The sequence below is a fragment of the Aphis gossypii genome, chromosome X (assembly GCF_020184175.1).
Source record: "Aphis gossypii isolate Hap1 chromosome X, ASM2018417v2, whole genome shotgun sequence".
NCBI classification, from domain to species: Eukaryota; Metazoa; Arthropoda; class Insecta; order Hemiptera; family Aphididae; genus Aphis; species Aphis gossypii.
In genome coordinates, this window is record NC_065533.1 from 57007068 (window position 1) to 57018283 (window position 11216).

The window sequence follows — 11216 nt, forward strand, 5'->3', positions numbered from 1 at the left end:
AAAACCTGATCTTATGATAATAAATCATATATAAATCATATACAAATCATATAATATGATATTAATTTATATTTTATGGTTCGAACTCATGCAATCTAATTGGTTGTTAGCATAGTTAATTTATTTGTTAATATTTCCTGCATTTTAACAAAATTTTGTATGAATCTATTCAAATTTTACACTTGGTATTTTTATTGAATTATGATCGAAAACATAATACCTTTTAATAAAAGGAAAAACACTTGCAATAGATATTTAATATCATATAAAAAAAAAATTCAAGTAGATAGTTTAATGGTAAAATAATAATTAAAATCATATTTTTTATGCTACAGCTAAAATAAAGGAAATACTTTACAGTACCTACATGTAAAAACACTTAAAACTATTTGATATTTTATAAGAACTGAAAAAAATCTTAAAGATATTGGAACTATCCCATAATTATTCAATCTATTAAACCTAATCACTATTCTTGTTGATGATAATCTCTAACTTACTAAATACATATCTAACTCAAATAAACTGATTATGTCTAAAGATTCATTTAAAGATAAAATTCAACAACAACCAACTCTACTCTTCTATACTTAATACGTCAATAACTGTAATTGATTAATTATAAATATATATAGATTTTACAAAATAAAAATATTAAATATTTTAATTTAAATATTAACATTTCTTAACAACTATTTCAATTTTACAGATATCACAATGTTAATACCAAAACTATCTATACTAAAAAATATTGTTTAATATATATACATTATTTATTAAATATTTAAAATAATTGACCTATAATGAAATCAAATTAATACAAAAATATGTTATAATAAAAAAAAAACCAGTGTTTATCGCAATAAGTTGTTCCTAATTAATATACTAAGACATAAGTGAGTGTAATTTTAAATAAAACAGCTTAACCCATTTATAATTGTGTCAATTGTAAGATTTAAGAATTAAAATATTTGTTCATAGTAAAATTCTAACTTAACTAATAAAAATCAAATCATAATTACATATTATGTTGAGATGCCAAATATTTATATTGTTTTTTGACTTGAAGTACACGGATCTCTGATAATACAATAAGTGTTTTTTGACTATCTTCAACCTTTAACATAAAACAGAATATCAAGTGTTGTAAATCTTATTTTATTGTTAGGCAGTTGATAGATATTAAGGTTTGATAAAATGGATTGAATATTTTCTGAAATTTATCAAAAACTATATTTACATTTGTAATTATTTAAAATAATATTATTTCTCTAGATAAGTTCACAATAAATATAATCATCTTTAGCCTTAGTAGCATTTGAATCTGTCACAAAGGTTTTCTGTTTATTTTCATAACTTTTTTCTCTCATCATTAACAAAAATTTTAAATAGGTCTTCAATAAGATCTATAATTGCTTTCGAATACCTTGAAAAATTAAGAACTTTTATAACTTGTAATCATAAACTCACTTTTAAGTACCTAATCATAATTAATTATAATTAATCAATTAACTCACCTACATTTCATAAATTCAATAAAAATAAAAATATAAGAATAAGTCACTAATCGATCTTCATCATATTTATTTTTAATGACAATTAAAAATGCACACCTTAATTCCTAATGATCTGTATTTTCAAAACTAGTCTTGTATAGTTGTATTGATCAACTTCATCCCATGATACTTTGAAACTCATTATAATACACTTATCTTTTTATGTACCTAAACATAAAAAAAGAACATGGTATAATAATTAAAGTTAATATTTTTTTAAACAAAAAAATGTTTAGATATATATGTAAAAGTTAATTTTAAGTAAATAATAATGTTTATTCTAAAATTTATTAACAATATATTTCACAATAATACCTACAAAATTAACCATACTTTAGTTTATTACATAAATAAATATAACAAAACAATAGGGTTTACTTATATGTGTAGTTATTATAATATTATTATAATTAATATTATGCATAATATTATTTTTCAAATAATTTAAAACATATTTTGTAAACCAATAATTTTTTGAAATGAACAAATGTTGTGTCCCAACTATTTTATTGAGTTATACACAATTTGTGTGATAATTAATTCAAATCGATATTTTACACAAAAATATCCTATACGTCTATACAGTATAATGCAGTTGTCATCGCTTAATGTAATCACAAGGTACAGGACATAACCAATAATAATATAATATAAACCCATCTCAACAAAAGTTAAAAATAATAAAACACACGTTAAATCAAAAAAAAAAAGGCTGTCAAGTGACTAAAGCTCTGCTGTACAGCAGGTCACTATTGTCTATTATTTATGTGTTAAATTTGAATTCAGTGATAAACGGTCGTGGTGTAAATTGGGTGGTGCAATTGTTGCTGCACCACCACATTTAAAATGTGGCAGGGCAAGTTTATATTATTTTGGCTATTGAACCACCAGAAAATCATGAAAATGTGTATACATATAGTTTCTATTTTCAAAAATATTCATTTCTTCCAAAAATTACAAATATATTGTATAAAATTTAATTTTTGTACTAGTGTCGTTTTGCATCTATATCTTAAATCCTAATTCAACGGTACAATTTAATTAACAATTGATGTTAATTAAAAACAATTAACACATGATTAATTTGAATTTTGATGCAATACATTTTAAAAGAGAATGTCGACTCGGTTAAAAATAAAAAATTTATTTTAATTTTTTTTGTATATTATGTTATATAATAACAAAGTTTTTTGTTTTTCCCGATTTTTTTTGAAAACTATAAGAAAATTCTCACTTTTGACCACTATAATGCACCAAGGATATTCACTTTATTATCAGAAACCACCCCTGAGGCCCTGAAGTTTGAAATTGAAGCATTATTTTGACAAGTTATGTTGTACATAGACACCAAAAACAAAACACACACACCGTATTGTAGAACCAAAACATTCATCACTTCGTTCAGAATCTAAAAAATAATATTATGTTACATAAAATTTAATACATACACAATTACCTAGTTATTAAAATTATTATTATTTGAGTAACTATTATTTATTACTATTAAAGTATGTAGGTAGGTACACAAAATTGTTTTTCGTTAATCACTCATTCTTATACAAGCACTATACTGGCCGACTGACAACGAAAGTACGGTCTTTATGGTGTTCAAAAAAATATTAATAAAATATTACACAACTAATTGCTAGTCAGTCATTAAAATTATTATTTGTGAAATTATTTTTACTTTTTTTCTATATTAGACGAAACTAGTAAGTAAGTAACCCTCAAAAAACAGAAGGACACGACTCGTTTGCAATGTGCACTTCAGTTTCAGTATAATATGTTTTGGAACAAATGTTTGTAAAGGACAAACTGACAATAATACTCGGTAAAAATAAACAAGAAAGAAAATGTTGGCTAATAACCTTAGTAGTTGAAGCCTGGGAACAAATGCAGTTAAGCTCTCAAGCGATTTTTGCCGAAGCTTATAAACCTTTGTATAAAAAATAACAAATGAATAAAATGTACGCGATATGATTGCCGATCGATAACGAATTGATTTCGTAAAGAAAATACGGTAAGATCGTCGGGCGACCTGAGAGTTCAGTCAAGTACTCAGGTTTGTAATCGGTGAACGGTCGAGAACGAGGGAAAAACAATCGATTAACGCAGCACACGACAAGGAACAAAATATTACCAGCCATAAATACAAAGATAAATAAAACACGTACATAATTCCATTAATTCGTGTCACAGATAGTTATATACTATTATTCTAAGAAATCGTCATATTGAGTAAACGGCTAATGTCGAATTGTCCGTGAATGATTGAATCGTGTCGTAAAAAAATATAAATCCCAAATCGTATACCTATAGGTACGCGATATGACGTATAACAGTTCAATATCTATTACTGTAAACAAATAACTACCTAGTATATTATATTTTACATTAAATTATTTTATTTGAATATCAATAATACTGCGCTTTTGCTTATACGACAAATGGTATGCGACGAGCGTACTCGCGCGCGCACGGATGACGCATCTCGACAATGAAAGACCCGATGCACGGTACTTATTTATTTTACGATATAAGATGGATCACGAATTAAAAATTCCTCAATAATTATTCTTAATAATATTATTCGTCGTGGTGGTTCGGTCGTTTGTATTTAAATTTAAAGCGATTGCCGCAATTTATTATCCTATACGTCTTATCTTGAGTTTTGCCGATAACACGCCCAACGTAGCACAGTAAACGTTTTACGTTAACCTAACCTTACCGGCTACCGCGAACAGTTGTATTACAATTTACAACGGTATTTACCTGGACGTCGAGAAGTGCGCGCTATCACCGCCACCAATACGCGCTCGTGAGCGGGAAGGGAGCCGACGCCGACGACCGCCGCGGCCGTCGCCGCCAAACTCGCTTACACACGCGCAATGCATACCGCTCATACTGTCTTGTCGATCGCTATTTTATTAGTATGAGAGTGTCGTCTTTGTTATTTGAGCAGCCCGCCCGTCTCGTTTCCGACCAGTCAGTTTCTCTAGAGTTTTTGGCTCCCGGATTGACACATTCACACGGACGTGAATTTCCGCTGTCGTCGCTTTTCAAACTCGCCACGCCGGTGACTTAACCGCCTCATAGTTTGTGTCGGCGTCCGAGGTGAGTACCAAATGATCGGGACATTAAACAAATAATGGCTCGTTCTGCTAGATACGGGTCGTACGTGGTTCGATCGGTCTCTTCGGGCGATTAGATATTATATCCACGTGGGTAGATTTGTGATGACATGTCCTCGAATGTCAAGTCCGAAACTGCTAATCGTGTCACGAGTGTTTCATAAAATGATAAATATATTAATTAATTTTTTGGGACTGTGCTCAACCGTAGGCGATAGAATTCGTGACAATCACCCTCCCCTCCGCCATCATATATGATCGGAGACGGTAGTAAACTCTCCCAGGTCAACATTATGGTTCAAAAATGGTCAAAATTTAAAGTTACAATAGATTAAATGGTATTGACATACTGACCACTCCTGTATTCCTGTGTTCAGGGTTTACTTGTTATTTTGGCAAATTAACTAATCTTGTTTGGTTAAAATGATTTCACTGCTCATTAATAATCACCTAGCCACTATCATATAGGTCAGTGTTGTATAATGTTATTCTAACCTAACTATTTGGTATATTATGTCATTATGGTTCCATTATGGCTTTATAATTTATACTATAATATCTGGAATCTGTTTAAAAAATACTGTTTTATTTATATTGTAATAGGTTTCAAGTAAAAGACTAAGTATCCAAAATGGAAGGTAAAATACTCGACCAAGAAACCACTGCTGAACAAAATCCTGCCAACATACAAATCGCTAATACAAGATCAAAACGTAAATATGATATAATCATCATTGGTGCTTCGGGGTATACTGGAAGACATGTTACTATGGACATGGGTCGTCTTTCCCAAACATACAATTTAACTTGGGCTGTTGCTGGGCGTAATATTAAAAAATTACAAAATATATTGAATGAATTGTATAAGACGCTTGGTAAGTTTTCTTATTTTTTCATTATATCTATTACTAAAAAATAATTATTCCACTTAGGATTTACAGATAACAGCTTTCATTTTTTAAGGAACGTTAAAAACCATTGTGTAAATATAGTAATTTTTAACCTTTAAAACAACAATGGTGTTTTTCGTTTCTATAAATGATGTTAAGCACTGTCTTCAGTAATTACATTATTTTATTGTCAGAGTATAGAATGTTATTTTTTTTGATATCATACCCATAAAAAATGTATTTAAAGAAATATAATACCATAGGTATTAATATATATTAAGTTTAGTAATTTTTAATGTATTTATAAACTATTATATAGATGGTTATGAAGATAAAAAAATTGATATTATTTATGTCAATTTATACGATTTTGAAACTGAAAATGACTCAAACAACTTCTGTGGTTATAAATTGTACTACACCGTACTATATATTTGGAGAAGTTGTAGTCAAATCTTGTGTTTTAACATCTACTCATTATGTAGATGTTACTGGTGAACCATTATAGTAAGTGATGTAATGATGTATAGGTTGTTTAAATTTAGATAAATTGTTATTTTATAATGGGATGCTGAAGAATTTAGCAAATTTTTTTTTTTTTTTTTGTATATTTGAAAGCATGTTAAATATTTTATTGTGTTTTTTATTGTATTATTATTATTATTATTATTATTATTTATTAAATTAAGCCTTGACAACGGTGGCCATTGGCTGACATTTGACAATTATCTTTTTACATAGTTAACATTAGTTATTAGATTATTTTTTACAACAGATTTTCAATATTTATTATATTTATAAAATTTAATGTTTGTTTGATTGATGATACGTTCCAGACCTAGTAACTGGTATAGAAATTCTGAAATTTTGTATTCAGTTCTGGCAACTTCTGTTTGTCTGCATTCAACGAGTATATGTTTAATAGTCAGATGGATTCCACAAGTTATGCATTTTGTTTGTTCTTCTCTGTTCATTTTTAGCCGTGTGTGTAGCGAGTTATTATATTATCGTATGATTGAAAATAAACAAATATATTATATTAAAACTGTGCTCATTAAATATTATTTTGATAATTGTTAATTTTGTTTGTATTCAATTCTATAATGTATTTGTAATTATAGTTTATGGAGAAAATGGCATATAAATATGATGAACAGGCTGAAAAGAACAATTCAATAATTGTTAGTGGAGTTCATGTGGAGAGTGTACCTTCTGATCTCGGTGTGGAATTTTTATTCCAACATTTTAATGGTATATTTAGAACTAATAGACATCTTAAAAAAAAAAGTAACCAGGTACTTGAATTATTTGTGTTTTATTTTTCAGGTGAATTGAAGAATGTTGATATGTACAAGTATCTTTACCTCAGTAAAATAATATTTACCGTGAGTAATATATTTTTATTTGTATTATAATACATTTTAACAACTGTTTTTTATAATAAACTAATAAACTTATCATCATTTATACAAAATAATAACATTAAACATTTATTGATAAGTATGTTTTTTTTTAACAAATAATAAAGTATAATTGATTTAAAACAATGAATCTCAGCAATATATTTTAATATCAAATAAAATAAATGTATAATTATAATACTGTTTTTTTATAAGTTGATCTTATTACATAAATACTAACTTTTAGTTTCATTAACTTAAGTTAATACACTAAAGTTTATAGCTAAGGTATTATACATATATTTTTATTTTTTTAAATAAAAAAAATAGTTGTTAATATTTTACTTAATTATATAAATATTCAAATTTTTATATAAAAATCCAATTTAATATATTAGTATTTATAATTTTAAACCCTAATAAGCTATTATTATATTTTAGGTTGGTGGAATGATACATCACAATATTTGGATAAGTTTTTTATTGCATTTGGCTACTAAAAAACGACGTTTATACTATCGAAATCTGTTGGATGAATTGATGGGAATAATTAGAATAAAACCAACTGTTTCAAAGTATGTAAACTTTTTTCTTGACAACATCATTGAGTTTATCATATTATGTATCATGGTTAATTATTCAAACACAATATTGATTTCATATATCAAAAAGTATAAAAATAAAACTTAGTTATACATTTAAATTTTTTTTTTTTTTTTTTTTTTTTTTAATTATAGAAAATATTAATTGTTTTAATAAAACTATTATTATAAGATTATTATGATACTTCAAAATTGAAATACATTGTGTTAACAAATAATAAGAATAACTCCATATTTCTTGGTGTATTACTATCACCAAGTTTTATGTTCAAAATAATTAATGATTTAAAAATGTTCACTACTTAATTTAAAATTATAATCAAATAAACTAAGTCAGCTTCTAGATTTTATTCTTAGCATTCTATTTGATATAATAAGGTCATTCCGCTCTAATGTTTATAATAAAGATTACTTTGAAAAATTTTCTTTATATGCTGTGTGTGTAATAATACATGAAAACCTCACATTTAGGAGGTATTAAATCTACCTAATCTATCTTTTTACTCTTTTTAAAATATTTTTAAGGTTTAGTCATTTAAAATTGTTTTATCAATTTACAAACACTAGCATAAAAACATTTTCTAGTTTTAAAAATAGTTTGTTATCTTTGTATGAGAATGAATATTAATTTATACATTTATAATTTTAGATTATTTCATAGACAGCAACTCAGTATGCGAACTGACCACAAAACATGGTGTTTGGCTTGTCCAGAACCAGATCAAGCTGTTGTTACTAGGTCAATACATCATGCCAAAACCAAAAAAACGTTTACCTTATAATTTTAATGCTCGAGGTTATAGAGTTGTTTCTGGTTTAATACCAGGTATTTTGGGTTTATTAATGTTTTTATTTCTATCAATATTGGTCATAATTCAGCCCATTAGATCTCTGTTTGTTCAGGTAAGATAAATATAATTTTTATTAGTAGAGCTGTCTTAAAGTTATGTAAGCTCAATATATTTCTGTGATCTTGAATTTCTCAAACTATTATTTAATTATTTATTTATTGACTATAATACTAAATTTATTAGGAAAAAATCAATTTTTATTTGAATCTCTTACATACAGTTATTTAGTTATAAACTGTATTACTCATTATTTAAATAAATAAAATAATTAACATTTTATAATTTGTCATTTTAAAGTGATTATATAGTAGAAATTACTTCTATAAAATCTATTTAATATTATACTCTTTTTGAAGGCAAAATGAAACCCATATTCAATCCTATAGTTTTTATTAATGAACATTCATCAGTTTTATAAAATTTATTAATAATATTTTTTAAACAAATTGGTTACCCATAAAATTTCCGAGCGCATACTTTAAGACCGCTTTGATTATTAACTTGTATTTTTTAAAACAAATGAGTATGTGATTTATTCAAAATTCTAGCTTCCAACATTTTTTACATTTGGGGTTTCAACTAGTTGTGGCCCTGGTGAAAAATTTGTGAAAAATTTATGTTTGACATTAACATTGATTGGCTATGGGACAACATCTGTTAAGCACCCTACTAATGATCAAAATAATGAAAAAAACGATATTACTGCCAGTAAGAAGACTATTACCACGGTAACTATTATTTTCATTAATTATTTACATCATTATATAGTTGAATCATCAATATTTATACTTGTTTTTGAAATTAATTTGTGTCTATAGGTCGAGATTAAAAACACTAATGAATTCACTAGTAAAGCTGTTATATTGGGAGCAGTAACTATAATTAAAGATCAAATTAATATTCCCAAAGGGTATAACATTTTATTTAAAAATAATAGACTTTATAACATTATTAAAATATTATGTTGTATATAGGGGCGTTTTAACACCAGCAGCTGCATTCCGTAATACTAAGTTTGTAGAACATTTAATGAATCATGATGCTGCAGTTTTTAAAGTTGAGTCTGATTTAGTTACTTATAGTCAATAGGTAATCAAACTTAATTTTAATCTTTAGTAACCTACTTAGCTGGTTTTAGTCTTTCTTAACTCATATTGTATTTCATTAAAGATTTAAAATTAATTTTTTTCTGTTTTATATTATATTAGTTAATTTTAATGATTTTAGTTATTCTAAGTCAACAATCTCCATGTAATTAGTCATACCTCTGCTTTTTAAAAGATAATATACAAATAGTAGTTTGGTACCTACTTTGTGTTTAAGTATCATTATAGATTGTTACCTTTTTACAAAACTAACTATTATTAACTATTATATTCATAGATACTGCTTTTCTAAATGATAAATATGTATATTTGCATAATAGAATAACTATATTTAACTATTTAAGAATTGCTTCTATTCTATTTCATACTCATATTATTTATATTACTTATATATTTATTGGATAAAATAAAAATAGTATATCATAGCTAAAAATTTGTTCATTTGATTATAACTTCAGCACTTCCCAATTTACGGACTGTTGAGTTTCTAATTTTATAAATGTAAACTTGGTCAATATGTATCTAAAATCTAAATCTAATATTTTGAAAAACTTGAGTATTGGTTATATATACAGTGAAACTTCCATGTAGCAAACTTCTATTTGATGAAATTTTCTATTTAACAAATTCTTCTATAATAACAATTTTTTTGTTCCCTGTGAGACTTTGTTACATAGAAGTTTTACTATATATTATTATATTAAAATGTCATTTTACTTTATGCATAGTTATTATTGGCAATTTAGTAGTATTTCCAAAAGGTATAAAACTTTATTGAAAAATACTATATTTATAATATTAGGTTTTACGAGGGTGTTTGGATACTAAAGGTATTAAGTCTTTCTGACTACTGTATACCATAATCCTCAATTTTTGAATTGTTAACTGTATAATAATGCAGTTATTGAATTTAAGTATAACTTAGTTACTTCTATTCTTAACTTAATTATGGAATAAATTCTATCATTTTTAAATAAAATATATCCAACTATAACACCAAATTTCTTATTTGGTTCAGTAAAGAATTAATTTACACGAAAAAACCAAACAATTTCAGTCATAGGTTATATTGCAATATTATCATTGAACATTTAAAAATAATTAATGTTCATACATGGAATTTTCCTGTCTTTGTAACAAATACAACATTTTGCGATACCAAGTCAATCATATTTATTTTATACAAGTAATTATATAAAATATTGCAGTATTACTTAATGTAAATAACAAACCAAAATACGTATGGAAATTTTTTAATTCAATTGCAAAAAATTATCTTCTCTGTCTATGTGTAGGTTATTAACTTTAATCTTTATATTTATTGTTTTGTGTTATTGTTTTTTATATATATAAATATAAATTATTCATTGCCTACCTATATAATTCTGTACATACCTATACCATTATACCATTATCTATTTTATTTTAAATATGTAACTATCATGTATATTTAATATGTTAATTGGGCATTTAAATACACATAAATATGGATATAAATATTTGGTGAAAATTTCAAGTTCCTATTTACCATTATTTGTTCTAAATTACAGCCAAAAAAAGTACAAGTGGTAGATAATCAATATTTTTGAAAATTTGTTTTTGGTAAAAATTCCCTTTTTTCTTCAAAATAAATTGTTAATGAAAATACATAATCTAAACGCAGAGTAACTACTACTATAA

At 25.7% G+C, this 11216-nt stretch overlaps 1 long non-coding RNA gene and 1 pseudogene across 1 annotated transcript; one reads left to right on the plus strand and one right to left on the minus strand.

Moving 5' to 3' along the window:
* Positions 1-94: 94 nt before the first annotated feature.
* LOC126551572 (uncharacterized) lies at positions 95-4457 on the minus strand. The gene is made up of 3 exons (XR_007605506.1): positions 4329-4457; positions 1614-1724; positions 95-1117 (listed from the first exon to the last, which is right to left on the minus strand). It is a non-coding gene; the product is annotated as an uncharacterized LOC126551572 (long non-coding RNA).
* LOC114129927 (lipid droplet localized protein-like) lies at positions 4339-9737 on the plus strand (annotated as a pseudogene).
* Positions 9738-11216: the final 1479 nt, after the last annotated feature.